Below are 13,759 nucleotides of genomic sequence, written 5' to 3'. Positions count from 1 at the left end.
AGGATTAGAACCCAGGTTCTGCATTTTCAGGAGGAGCCAGGATTACAGCTCAGGTTCTGCGTTTTCAGATCACTCTGAATTGGGGAAGGGACTAAAGCTGGGTTAGAAAGAAATTGTGGATGTAGCTCAGCTGGTAGAGTTCTGGTCTAACCTACACAAAGCCCTGAGTTAGACCCCCAGCAGTGCCTAAAACTAGATGTGGTGACACAGACCTCCAATCCAACTCTCAGGAAGTACAAGTAGGAAAATTAGAAGTTAATGGTCATCCTTGGCTACATATTGAGTTCAAGGCCAACCTGGGCTACGTAAAAACGTATCTCAAGAAGGGGAGAAGACGGAAGAGGGGGAGGAAGAGGGGGAGGAGGAGGGGGAGGGGGAGGGAGGGGAGAAGGGGGAGGGGAGGGGGAGGAAGAGGAGGAGGGGGAGGGACATGAGAAGGGGGAGGAGGAGGGGGAGGGGGAAGGAGAGGGGGAGGGGGAGGGGGAGGGAGGGGAGAAGGGGGAGGGGGAGGGGGAGGGGGAGGGGGAGGAAGAGGAAGAGGAGGAGGGGGAGGGACATGAGAAGGGGGAGGAGGAGGGGGAGGGGGAGGGGGAGGGGGAGGGGGAGGGGGAGGAAGAGGAAGAGGAGGAGGGGGAGGGACATGAGAAGGGGGAGGAGGAGGGGGAGGGGGGAAGGAGAGGGGGAGGGGGAGGGGGAGGGAGGGGAGGAGGGGGAGGGAGAGGAAGAGGGGGAGGGGGAGGGGGGAGGGGAGAAGGGGGAGGGGGAGGGGAGGAAGAGGAAGAGGAGGAGGGGGAGGAAGAGGAGAAGGGGGAGGGGGAGGGGGAGGGAGGGGAGAAGGGGAGGGGGAGGGGGAGGGGGAGGGGGAGGAAGAGGAAGAGGAGGAGGGGGAGGAAGAGGAGAAGGGGAGGGGGAGGGGGAGGAAGAGGAAGAGGAGGAGGGGGAGGGACATGAGAAGGGGGAGGAGGAGGGTGAGGGGGAAGGAGAGGAGGAGGGGGAGGGGAGGAAGGAGAGGAGGGGGAGGAGGAGGGAGAGGAGGAGATAGGGGTAGGGGAGGGAGTGCTTAGTTAGGAAGTATGAAGGTTTAGGTTCCATACTCAGTGTGTGAAATAAATAAGGAAGCAAAGAAGCCAGACAGGTATGGCGCCTACTCATAATCCCGGCACTCTGGAGGCAATCTAGGGTACACAGTGAGTTCTAGGACATCCGGAGCTACAGAATGAGACACTGTCTCACTTACTTGTGAGAGGGTGGGACTCCTGACCCACAAGTGAAGAACCAGGCCTTTTATGATCCTTTCGCACCCGCTCCAGCCTGGTCCCCCTGAGCTGTGCCCATGGACACTGGGAGGAAGTAGCTAGAACTGGGCATCTCCTAGCCCTTCCATGTCCACCCAAAGGCACCTGAGCCCAGCGTTAGAGGAGGCACTGGGTGTGGGTGGGTGGTGTAGGGGCTGTGCTGGAGGATGCTTCCAGACATTTCACAGGTTCTCATTCCACTCCTTTCTACCTATGTGCTTTAACCTAACTGGTTCCCTCATCAGTGCCCGTGAAGGGAGGGAGGAAACACAGGACAGAGGCTCATCCCCAGCAGCAGACAGGAGTCCCCCCCACACACACACACAGTCTCGACACCTCGACACCTCTTCCTCCTCCTCTTCCTCCTCCTCTTCCTCCTCCTCTTCTTCTTCTTCCCCCCTCTCTCTTCTCCTCTGTCCCTCCGTCCCTACCTTCCCCTCTCTCTCTGTCCTTCCTTCCCAACTTCCCTTCCCATGCCCTAAACTCTATTTTATACTAGAGGTGCCTTAGAATGGGCCCTCTGAGGCACCCCTCCCACCTCACCATACCTGGCTCTATTAAACATATCCTTGGCTCTTTCTTTTTCTATAAAGTGCAACATATGGGTTTGTTGCCTTACCTGGTACAGAGGCTTTGCAGATGGAAATAAATGAAGGACTCCAGAATGGGGGAGGAAATTCCAGGGCTGGACCTCTTCAGCCCAAGCCCGGGAGTTCCTCCTGACTGTATACTCCCTCAAGCCCTGCATTACATGCTCCAATGCACTGTGCTCTCTGTCCCTGTTCCTCTACCCGAATTCCTACCCACCTATCTCTGTGTGACCTACTGGTTCCAAGTCCTTGACTGATACATGAGCCCCGGGAAACTGACCTCTGGGGTCTATATTTGGGAGACTACTTAGAACATGGCCATGGTGGATAAAGGGGAGACAGTCTAAGAATAGTCCAGAAGGCCTGGGCCCTTAGATTAGGGCCTGTGTTTCAAGAATGACTCCAGAGATTAGAGGCTAGCCCTACTGACCTTGGCTGTGGGTCGGAGCAGTAGAGTGCCAGCCCCCCACCCCTGTTCCTTGCCCCCAGGCAGCTGACCAAACACAGGAGTCAATACTGGAGCAGGGAAGCTGGGGAGGGCCAGGGAGGATATGGAAAGACAGAAAGGAAGAACAGAGCTTGGGACCCAGGGCGTCTGGGGAAGAGAGTGGATGTAGAGTTTCTGGGAAACCAGAGACATGGAACTGTGGTACCACCGGGCTCTGGGGATCTTGCAGAGGACAAGGCCCTGCCCTCACAGAGCAAACCTCTCCTCCCCACACTAGGGGGTAGATAAACAGTGGCACAGGTAAGGTCTGACCAGAGTGATGGCCCCTCAGCCCCACAGAGGCCACGAAGGAAGCATGTGACTATTGAAGCCTGAGGCAAGAGACGTTGGAGGAGAGAAGAGACTTAGGAGGCCAGAGTCCTAGCTGTCTGCAGACATGAGACCAGCCCATAACCGGGGAGATCAGACGGAGCTCCTGCCCTCCTCCGAGGTATCCATCCACCCGCACTGCTTAACTTTCTTGATTCCTCTCCTACTGCCCAGTTCCCCAGAACCCCTGGTGCCCTGGGACCTCTCTAGGCTGTGGTTTTAGTAAACAGTTTGGCTCCTTCTGGAGCCTGGGAGAAAAGGCTCTGTCCCTTCCTTCTTAGAGGGACTAAGAAATTCTTAGCATTCCCAGTGAAGAGGGCTGGGCTTCTCTTTCTGGTCAGCACCAGCAAGACCCACAGGAGCCTTGTGAAGAGGGAACTTGACACCCCTCTTAGGCTCTCAAAGCCCTTCCTGCCATTGGTCATCCCTCAGAACTGCACAGGGCACGGGTGTGTGTGTGTGTGTGTGTGTCTGTGTGTGTGTGTGTCTGTGTGTGTGTGTGTCTGTGTGTGTGTGTGTCTGTGTGTGTGTGTCTGTGTGTGTGTGTCTGTGTGTGTCTGTGTCTGTGTGTGTGTGTCTGTGTGTGTGTGTCTGTGTGTGTGTGTCTGTGTGTGTCTGTGTCTGTGTGTGTGTGTCTGTGTGTGTGTGTCTGTGTGTGTGTGTCTGTGTGTGTGTGTCTGTGTGTGTGTGTCTGTGTGTGTGTGTCTGTGTGTGTGTGTGTCTGTGTGTGTGTCTGTGTGTGTGTGTCTGTGTGTGTGTGTCTGTGTGTGTGTGTCTGTGTGTGTGTGTGTGTCTGTGTGTGTGTGTGTCTGTGTGTGTGTGTATGTGTGTGTGTGTCTGTGTGTGTGTCTGTGTGTGTGTGTCTGTGTGTGTGTGTCTGTGTGTGTGTGTCTGTGTGTGTCTGTGTCTGTGTGTGTGTGTCTGTGTGTGTGTGTGTCTGTGTGTGTGTCTGTGTGTGTGTCTGTGTGTGTGTCTGTGTGTGTGTGTGTCTGTGTGTGTGTGTGTGTCTGTGTGTGTGTGTATGTGTGTGTGTGTCTGTGTGTGTGTCTGTGTGTGTGTGTGTGTCTGTGTGTGTGTCTGTGTGTGTGTGTTGTGTGTGTATGTGTGCCAGAAGAGGTCGGACCTCATCCAGCCCTGGGACTTAGGAGCTGGGAGATGAAGATGGGGAGGGGGTCATCCACACAGCAGGCCTGGCCTGATGCCTGCTTTTCTCCTCCAAATGCCCAGCCTAGCCTGGGATTAGGAGGTATTCCGTCCTTGTAAGAATGGGTGAGCGAGGGCAGCATCAGGCAGTGGGACCTCAGGAAAGGGAGACTGGAGCTCAAGCACAGGGTGGGGCACTGTGCAAGCCAGCCACCTCCCCGTTTATTCTCACACCAGCCTTGTGACTGCACACAGCACAGGTGAACAGGCTGAAGCCAGAGAGGGTGACAATTTATCCAAGGACACACAGCAAATAAGTGCAAAGCGGCACTCGGACACCAGAATGTCTGAATTTCAACAGGAGGTTCGATACCCCTAGGGAAGAGGGAGGGAAAAGTGCAGGTCTGGTTAGGTCAGTGGGAGAGACGAGGGGCTCAGAGCTGGGGGCTATGTGGCAGGGCAGGAGAGGCCACAGCCAGCCAGCCAGGTGGACTCCAGAGGACACAGTGACAAGTGTCCCTTTTCGAGTGTCTGGTTTTCTGAACTTCTGTGCTTTGGAGAGGTGGTTTACTCATGGCCGCTGACTGAAAAGAGAAGCCAGCTCCTAAAACACTTCTCTAAGGTCTCAGGATAGCCCTGTGATCAGAAAGGGGGCAGTAAGTACTCAGATCTCTGCAGTGAGAAGCACAGCAGCTTGCTCTGGGCAAGGGTAGGGGACAGCAGGCGACCGCGCCAGAATTTGGGAGTCCTAAGGGCCTTAAACACTACTCTGCAAACAGTGAGACCCTGGGCAGGTCACAGGACCCCTCTGAGCCTCCAATAACCATATGCAGAGAGTGCTAGGGGGTCAGTCACCCTGACTCCACAAGTTAGCCAGCACTTGCTGGCTCATGCTAATGACCCAGAGCCACACCCTTTTAGCCTGTTACAGGGACTTTTTACAATCTGCAGAGCACAATTACACAGCTAATGATATTAATCCTTACACAAACCCAGAAGCCAACGGGGGCATGGTTCATCTTCTAGTTGTAAAGATGAGGAAACAGAGGTTCTGAGTGGAGAAGCCACTTACTGAGCTGTGGTGGTCTGAAGATGCTTGTCTCGGGGAGTAGGTGTGTATTAGGAGGTGCGGCCTTGTTGAGGAAGTTGGGCTTTGAGACCCTCCTCCGAGCTACCTGAAAGCAGACCTCTGTTGGCCTTTGAAACAAGATGTAGAACTCCGAGCTCCTCTAGTGCCACACGCTGCCATGCTTCTCTCCATGACGATAATGGAAACCCTCAGACACCAGGATTCACTCATCACCAGGGAGCAACTGGCCATTTGGCTCTCAGCTTAGGCTCCTCTCACTCTCACACCAAGCGGATGTTTTCCAGTGTCAGTCAGCACAATTCAGCTTGCCGTGTGACCCAGAATTCTGGTTGGAATCCAAATAACAATATAAGATAACGAAGAGGGGCTGGAGAGATGACTCTGGTTAAGAGCGCTGACTTCCAGAGGTCCTGAGTTCAATTCCCAGGAACTACATGGTGGCTCACAACCATCTGTAATGGGATCTGATGTCTTCTTTCTGTACACAGGTGTAGGTGTACATGCAGATAGAGCGTGTAGACACACACACACACACACACACACACACACACACACACTCTAAATCTTTGAAAAAGATAAGAATTATAAAAAGACAGTGATGTAGCCTGTAACGGTAGCACTTGAGAAGCTGAGGCAGGAGGATCTCAAGTGTTTTGTTCTGATTATATTTTTATTTAATGTGCATGAGTGTTTGTTTCACTTGCATGGATATCGGTGAGAGTCCCGCCCTGGTATCCACAGAAACCAGAAGAAAGCATCCCCTAAGAAGCTCTGGACCAGTGGTTCTTAACTTTCCTGATGCTGTGACCCGTTAATACAGTTCCTCATGTTGTGGGGACTGCCGACCATGGAATTATTTTGTTGCTACTCTGTAAGTATAACTTTGCTACTGTTAGGAGTTATGAGTTGTGACATCAATGTCTGATATGCGGGATGTCCGCTACGAGACCCCTGTGAAAAGGGTTGATCAGCCTACAAGTTGAGAACCACTGCTTTAGATGCATTCAGATCCTCTAGGTTAGTGTTACAGGCAGTAGTGAGCTATGGTGTGGGTGCTGAATCAAACCTGGTTCCTCTGGTGGAGTTCTCTCTCCAGTCTGTGGATCACAAGATCGAGACTACCCTGGACTACATAACTGACTTCAAGACAGAACAACTCTGTCTCCAAAACTAAGTGGAGGCTGGGGTTGTAGCACAGTGGCGTGGCTGTTATGCGCGAGGATTTAGGTTCAATCCCCAGCACTTCCAAAAAGAAAACTATGATAATTATAAAAGAACCAACTAGGCCCGAGGCCCACCCGCCATGTGGCCCACCTTAGTGGGAGCCACGGCCATGTGCAGTTATATTGTGGAGCGATGAGAGAGACAGAGAAGTGGAGCAGTGTGAGCACGGTGAGGACGGGAAGAACTAGAAACACAACGATGTTGAGGAACAGGCTGATGTGAGGCCTTGTGATGCCACCTGAGGCCATGAAGCCCCAGTCTGTGCTGCCACTGAGGTGCCATGTCTGGGCCTGTGGCCACGCAGCAGACGGGGTCTATGTTGAAGTCTGTGGTCCATGTTACCACCAAAGGCCAGATGGACATTCCCGGTCTAGGCTGCCTCCTGGGATCACGTTGATGTTCAAGGGCTGTGCAGAGCTGGCCCTGCCCCTCATTGGTTGTGGCACTTGGGAGAGCAGGTCCTGCACCTTGCCTGGGCAGCGCAGTAGTGTTGGCCCTGGTGGCTGGGTGTGGTGAGCTGCCCCAAGGGCATGAAATTTAGAGAGCTGGCCCTGCCCCACAGCTGCTGCAGCTGTGGTATTGGAGAACTTGTCCTGTGGTAAGGGTGTGGGAGATCTGGTAGGCCCAGATCCAGGACTTTGAACTGTCCCACCCCAACATCTACCCCATCAATAAAATGCTGGAGCACATGAAGGAGCTGGCCCTACAAGTCCAAAACGACAGGATCCCCACGACACAGTAGCAACGGGACGTCCGAGAGGAGTCCCAGTGAGGATCCAGTATTGATAATGTAGCAGAAGGCAGAGGCCTCGAACCAGACTCATTGCAATGAACAAGTAGACAAAAGGGCAGTTATACTGTGGAACACACTGTGACCCACTACAGCTTCCATAAGGAGGTGGTTTATTTGGTTTTGATTGATTGATTTATTTATTTTAAAATTTTCTTTTGTGGGGGAGATTGTAGGGACGGAGGGCAGATATGAAGGGATGGGGAGATGAATGGGATTGGGGTGCATGCTGTAAAATTCGTAAAGTAAAAAAAGGAGAATGAAATAAAGACGGAGAAAGACAGACAGACACACAGAGACAGAGAGAGAGAGAGAGAGAGAGAGAGAGAGAGAGAGAGAGAGAGAGAGAGAGAGAGAACTAACTGCCTTTGCAGAGAGCTCTTCCTCCTGCCACCTGCTTTCAGCTTCTCCCATGGTCTACGTCTAACTTGCTCCATGTGGCTCTGTCTGTGAAGCAAGTGGTGTTACTCTCATCCTACACAGACAGGAGTTTCATTTCAGGACACATGTCTGAGAGAAGCTGAGCTGAGCTTCCATTTGAAACCCGTGTCCTCACCCCAGGACCCTCACACCCTGGAGGTGGTTCTTACTGTCTTCTTCACCTCCGTTGCACCCCCCCACCCCTGGGAGTTCCGACCAACCCAGTCCTCAATGTGATACCTGTGACCCCTCCCACAACCCTCAGCATTTTGTGCTGTGAAGAGCAAGGGCTCCACAAACTGATAAAGGGAAATAAACCCCATCTTATTTTTTATACATCATCCTGGAAGGGTTGGCGGGGATTGCGATTCTGAAGACTGGGATGTCTAAGAGTGCGGCCCTGGGGTCTGCTTGCCTTCAGGGAGAGTCTCAACTCTCTGTAGGAAACATGGAGGCCAGCAGGTAGGGAGTGAGACAACCAGGGGGAGGGTCTTTCTAGAGAACAACCTGCTTTGACAGACATTAGTCTGCCCCACCCCTCAACACCACCATGTGAGGAGTTTAAGTTTAAGCTTAAGAACATTCTGGTGCCTTCAATGCTAGAGATTGAACCAGGCCTCACACATGCTAGGCCGGCAGCACAGGAGCTTTTTTGTGTTTGTTTGACGTGGTTTTGTTTTGTGTTTTGTTCTTTTTAAGATTTATTTATTTTATATATGGGAACTGAATGGCAGTCCTCTGAAAATATAGCAGTGCTCTTAACCACTGAGCCTCTCTCCAGACCCTTGTTTTTGTTTTAAGACAGGGCCTTAAGGAGGCCAGGCTGGTCTTGAACTCCTGATCATTCTGCTTCTACCTCCCAAATACTGGGATTACAGGCATGCGCCATCACGATGAGCTAAAAGATTCTTTTAAAGAGTGCTTCGAGGGGCTGGGGATTTAGCTCAGTGGTAGAGCGCTTACCTAGGAAGCGCAAGGCCCTGGGTTCGGTCCCCAGCTCCGAAAAAAAGAACCAAAAAAAAAAAGAGTGCTTCGAACCTTTAATTGCTTGAGTAGAACAATTCAGGTTAGAGATATTAAAGACCAGGATGGGGCAGGGAGGAGAAGATGCTGAGTGGAAATCACCACCGTGGGATTAAACATTAGCTAGAGTCATCTGTGAAGAGGAAATCTTAACTGAAGGGTTATCTTGATCAGATTACCTATAGGCAAGGCCTAGGGGGCATTCTCTAGTGATTGATAGGAAAGGGCCCAGCCCACTGTGGGTGGTACCATTTCTGAGCAAATGGTCCTGGGTTGTATAAGAAAGCAGGCTGAGCAAGCCATGGGATTTGAGGCAGGAAGCAGCACCCCTCCCTCCATGGCCTCTGCTTCAGTTCCTGCCTCCAGGTTCCAGCCTTGAGTTCCTGCCTCCGTGTCTCTGTTTAATATAATGTGACCTGAGGGTTGTAAGCTGAAACAAACCCTCTCCTCCCCAAGTTCCTTTTGGTTACGGTCTTTATCACCATCGTAGACATAACTAATACAAGGGATATTACTAGGTTTTTATCTGTAGAGATAGAGTCCCCAAAGTGGACTTTGTTTTCTCCCTGCTGATAGCAACTGGACTCAGTACTCAAAGAAACAATGGAATTCATTGGCTCACATCCAAGCAGCATCCTGGGGGCAGAGCTTTCCTTTCAGGTAATGGGGAAGAGGTACTCAGGTGAGCACTATGGAGTCTCCCTTCTATGAGGCCCAGGCTGAGGTGCCTACAGATATCGTACTATAGTCTATCTGGTTAACAAAGGTGGGAGGATGTTGTTGTATTACACTTAAATCGCTACATGAAAGAACACACAACACAATAACCTTTGACCCAAATGATAAGATATAATTGCCCACCTAAACATACAAAGCCCAGTACACATCCCTCAAGAACATTCATAACAACCTGTAAAGTACAGTGTGGAATCTTTTTTTTTTTTTTGGTTCTTTTTTTTCGGAGCTGGGGACCCAGGGCCTTGTGCTTCCTAGGCAAGCGCTCTACCACTGAGCTAAATCCCCAACCCCGAGCGTGGAATCTTAACGTCAGCCTCCATGCTGTTCCTCGGCTACTCTCCCCTCCACCCCTCTTCCGTTTCTGTCTCCTCCTCTTTCTTCAAATTTTTCTCCCGCCCATCCTTCCTTCTCGTCCAACGACAGGCCTCATTCTATCTTGTACCTGCCTCACCTGTGACATCATCCCACAGGAGGAGGTTCAGAGTTAACTCTGAAAGCCCACCTCTTCAGCCTTGAGCCTCTCCTTTAAAGCTGGATGAATGAAGAGTTCCTGTCTATGCATTTCCCAGAGCAAAGGCGGCGTCACAGGAATGAAATGGACCCAAGTAAGGCAGGGGGACTGCTTTTCCTCTTGGAAATGGGACAATGTAAGAGGAAAAAGAAAGGGATGCTGAGGAGCTGGAGAGATGGCTCAGCGGTTAAGAGCACCGACTGCTCTTCCAGAGGTCCTGAGTTCAATTCCCATCAACCACATGGTGGCTCACAACCATCTGTAATGGGATTTGATGCCTTCTTCTGGTGTGTCTATATAATAAATCTTCAAGGAAGTTAAATTGGGAAGAGGATGTTTAAAGAGGAAGGGATGGTGGCTCTGTGGCCAGCTGCTGCAGAATAGTTGGCCACAGGCTCAGTGGCTTAAAGCCATCAATATTTGCGATCTTAGATTCTGCTGCACTCTAACTTCATAGGGCAGACAGCATGATGCTGGCCATCCTCATTCTCCTCGTGGTCTCACCTGGCTCTCCTCACCAAACTCACAAAACTGATGACAGCTTTTAGCTCTTAGCCAAAGACCTCCCTCACTTCCTTGCACCATGCTCTCCCACTCCTTGGGTGCCTGCTTTCCCTCAAGTAAGCAAAGGCTCCTCTCAAGATGGTGACTGTCCCACTTCATGTAGCATCAGCCCATGCACACTGTCACCTTGGATGGCCTCTGTTGGTTAGAGACTCAGTCAGCATGCTCTTACTTTGGGGAGGATGTCACCCAAAGGTATGGCCGCCAGGAGATGAGATTTGCGGGCTCACTTCAATACTCAGTTTCCACAAACCCAAGTACAGTGGTGTTGAGCTGAGATACACCTCAAAGGGGCAAAGAACTCATAGGAGTAGGTGTGTGGCTTGAAAGCAAGGCTATGTGGGACTGATGTTGCTTCTCCCTCTCCCTTCCCCCTCCTCCTTTCCCCCCTCTCTCTGTAGCTCTTGACTGCACAAGTCTTGTCTTCTGTCTTCCCCAAGCCCAGCCAGTGCATGTTACAGGCCCTGAGCAATACTTCCTTGTACTGACGATTGGAATAGGTGACAAATCCTGACAAATCCGAACTTTCCTGTGTTTGCTCATTCACTGATTCACCATTCATTCAACAAGCAGGAACTGAGCTCTCACCATGGATCAGGCCCTTACCAGACTCCGGGACACAGCTGGAGTAAGGACAGGGCTCTGGCCCCAAGAGTCTCAGGCATCGTAACTCAGCACCGCTGTTTACAGTCTGTGGTCTTGAATCTTTAGCATATCCTGTGTCCTGACTCTCATAAAGGACATTCTGAAGGAATTCAGAAGTCATCCACAAGGACAGTGACCCTGGGTGAGGCTCACCATGTGTCCACAGCTGGAGGACCTGCTGCCTGGAGTTCATCAGGGCCTGGTGGAAGCAGGATAGATAACCAGGCAGGGAAGGGAGTCCCTGATCCCAGAGTATGGTTGAAGTCTGCCGCCTCTGAGAGTCAAGAATTCCAGCACAGAACTCCATGTGGAGTTTGTCTGTGGAGAGATGGTGTTCCTTTTCTGTCAAAATATTCAAATAAGAATGTTAAAATATCAACGAGTCGTGCCCAAGAGTCTACAGGTGTATGGCCAGTAATGGTTTACAAGCAAGTGTGGCCAAGTATGGCCTTTCCCTTTTCCTAGCTGTAACATGTGATTTCCTAGGAATCTCACAAGCTGGACTATAAACCCCATTTATAGTGAAAGGCGTGACTTAGCCCAGGGAGAGCCTTTGTGACCAAGGGTTTCTCCTCGTCAGACAGCAATCCTGTCCGAAGCACCTGAGGAACCACCCTGTCATTTCAAGAGAAAGTGGATAAAAGGCCCTGGGAAGCTGTGAGATGTGACTTAAGGAGGCACAGAAATCTTGTATAAGTCTGCAGGGAAGCTCCTTAAGCAGGACCCAGATTCACCAGAACTTGGCGTGGCTTACGCCCCCTCTCGGCGTCTCTTCTTCCTCTGACTGCTATGTCATTAAATCTGTGTTACGGGGCTGGTAGATGGTTCAGTTATGACTCCTTGCAGGGGATCTGAGTTCCGTTCCCAGCACCCACTTGGTGGCTCACTGCCGTCTGTAACTGCAGTTCCAGGGGATCAGACATCCTTCTCCCTCTTTATGCGCAGACAAATAGAAACACACAAATCTGTTTTAAAAGATCTCTTCCTCATTTCTGCTCTGCCTCACACCGACTTGTCCTGAAAAACTTTTTTTCTTTCCAGACAGGGTTTTTGTACACAGCTCTGGTTGTACTGGAACTTGCACTGCAGAACAGGCTGGCCTCACACTCACAGAAATTCACCTGCCTCTGCCTCCTGGGTGCTGGGATCAAAGGAGTTTGCCACCATGCCCAGCCTGAAATCTTTTTTCTTACAGCAGCCAAGAATCCCAGCTTCACTGAGCAAAGTTCTTTGCAAAGATCTCGGGCTGCCGAAGGCAGCAGTGTGAGGCTGCGTTTCTAGCCTGTGTTCTACTGCCGATGATGTGGCCTCAGAACACTGTCTGAGCTGCTTTTCTTTGTGACTCACTGGTTCGGGTTTAGGAGTTACCCAGAATGGCCCCCATTGAACCTGGATGTACTCCTTGGGGAAGTCGCTTGGGGCCCGAGGAACTAGAATGGCCTGACGTGTATCCACTGCCTCCTCCACAAGCATGATGAGAAACTGACCACAATCCCTTTTGGGACACTTTATTACTCAAAGGAGGAACATGGTCTGGGGTGAGAGGGGAAGAGATGGGCTTGGTAACCGTGGAGGACAGACAGAGGTCTGTCATCTGAGGGTTCTGGGCCTTGTGCCTGGGTTCAGGGGGACCTCCAATTGTGCTTTCTTCTTGCTTAGGCAGGAGCAGTCTCTGGGTACTCTCCTGCATGGTACAACTACCAAGACCTGTTCCTGGTGCCACAGTTGGATCTCCTCTCTCAAACCCTGGGGTTCTGACTTGGTTTCAAGGGAAGTGGACCTGGAGGTGGAGAATATGCGGGGTATTAGCTGTCCTCAGACACACCAGAAGAGGGGGCATCTGATCTCATTACAGATGGTGGTGAGCCACCATGTGGTTGCTGGGAATCGAACTCAGGACCTCTGGAAAAACAGTCAATGCTCTTAACCACTGAGCCATCTCTCTGCCCAGAGGCAGTACTTCAATCCAGCACTTTTTTTTTTTTCCTCCTCGGAGCTGGGGACTGAACCCAAGGCCTCGCGCTTGCTAAGCAAGCACTCTACCACTGAGCCAAATCCCCAAACCCAATCCAGCACTTTTCAATGTACTCTTAGCTCCTCTCACTGGGGAGCAGAGAGCAGAGGGCACACATCTCCTGGTTATGTACCCCAGGGGCCTGAAAGTTGGACTCTGATGCCAAGCTCCACTCAGAAGGTCAAGAGATGCTTCTGGAGGACACTGGTCACAGTGCACAGCCTCTCCGAATAGGGGGAAGCCAGACAAGGAGTCATGATGGGCACTGGCAGTGGGTGTGTGTGTGGGGGGGGTGCCTGCTTCAGTGTGAAGCTACTACAGTTTCACTATTAAACAGAACTATGTATTAGAAAACCTGTGACCGGGCCAGGGAGATGGCTCTGTGGATAAAGTGCTTGCCATGGAACTTCAAGGAGTCAAGTTCAAAGGCCCAGATCCCACTTAAAGCTCAGTAAGCCTATAATCCCAGCATTCAGGGGTCAGATATAGAGAATACCCGGGACAAGCCAGAGTCAGTGAGGTCCTGGGTCCATGAGAGACCCTGCCTCAGTCAACTGAGTGAAGAGAGCTGGAGAAGGACGTACAACATCTCCCTGGGCCTTTCTTTGTACATGCTCACATGCACAATCCTCCAACTCACAAGTACATGGGCACTAACACATGTCCCAACAGGCACACGCACACACGAGACCTCTTTTCTCATGTACACCGTGGGATGTACACACACACACACACACACATACACACACACACACACACACACACACACACACACACACACACACACTAAATAAATGTAATAATAAAAACTAGCCAAACAAAACAGTTTTACATTTTGATTTAATTATAGACAAAGGAAACAGCAACGTACGAAACTCAGCAAAACACTCTCAAT

The 13,759-nt window shown here is 51.2% G+C and overlaps 2 long non-coding RNA genes across 3 annotated transcripts in view; one reads left to right on the top strand and one right to left on the bottom strand.

Moving 5' to 3' along the window:
- The window catches only part of LOC102553868 (uncharacterized), a 36,907-nt gene extending 34,806 nt beyond the window's left edge, over positions 1-2,101 (bottom strand). The window contains 1 exon segment of the long non-coding RNA NR_185125.1: positions 1,915-2,101. This is a non-coding gene — a long non-coding RNA (uncharacterized LOC102553868).
- A 289-nt stretch (positions 2,102-2,390) lies between these two features.
- Positions 2,391-11,814, top strand: LOC148004871 (uncharacterized). 2 transcript variants are annotated; one of them, XR_015625743.1, is made up of 4 exons: positions 2,391-2,823; positions 5,677-5,806; positions 9,601-9,735; positions 10,607-11,814. It is a non-coding gene; the product is annotated as an uncharacterized LOC148004871 (long non-coding RNA). The 2 variants fall into 2 exon arrangements; XR_015625742.1 differs by lacking the exon at positions 5,677-5,806.
- The last annotated feature ends 1,945 nt before the right edge of the window (positions 11,815-13,759 follow it).

This window comes from Rattus norvegicus, chromosome 7, assembly GCF_021556685.1.
Source record: "Rattus norvegicus strain SHRSP/BbbUtx chromosome 7, alternate assembly SHRSP_T2T, whole genome shotgun sequence".
In the NCBI taxonomy this organism is placed as follows: domain Eukaryota; kingdom Metazoa; phylum Chordata; class Mammalia; order Rodentia; family Muridae; genus Rattus; species Rattus norvegicus.
The sequence above is the reverse complement of the archived record's forward strand: the minus strand, read 5'-3'. Positions and strand labels throughout refer to the sequence as shown.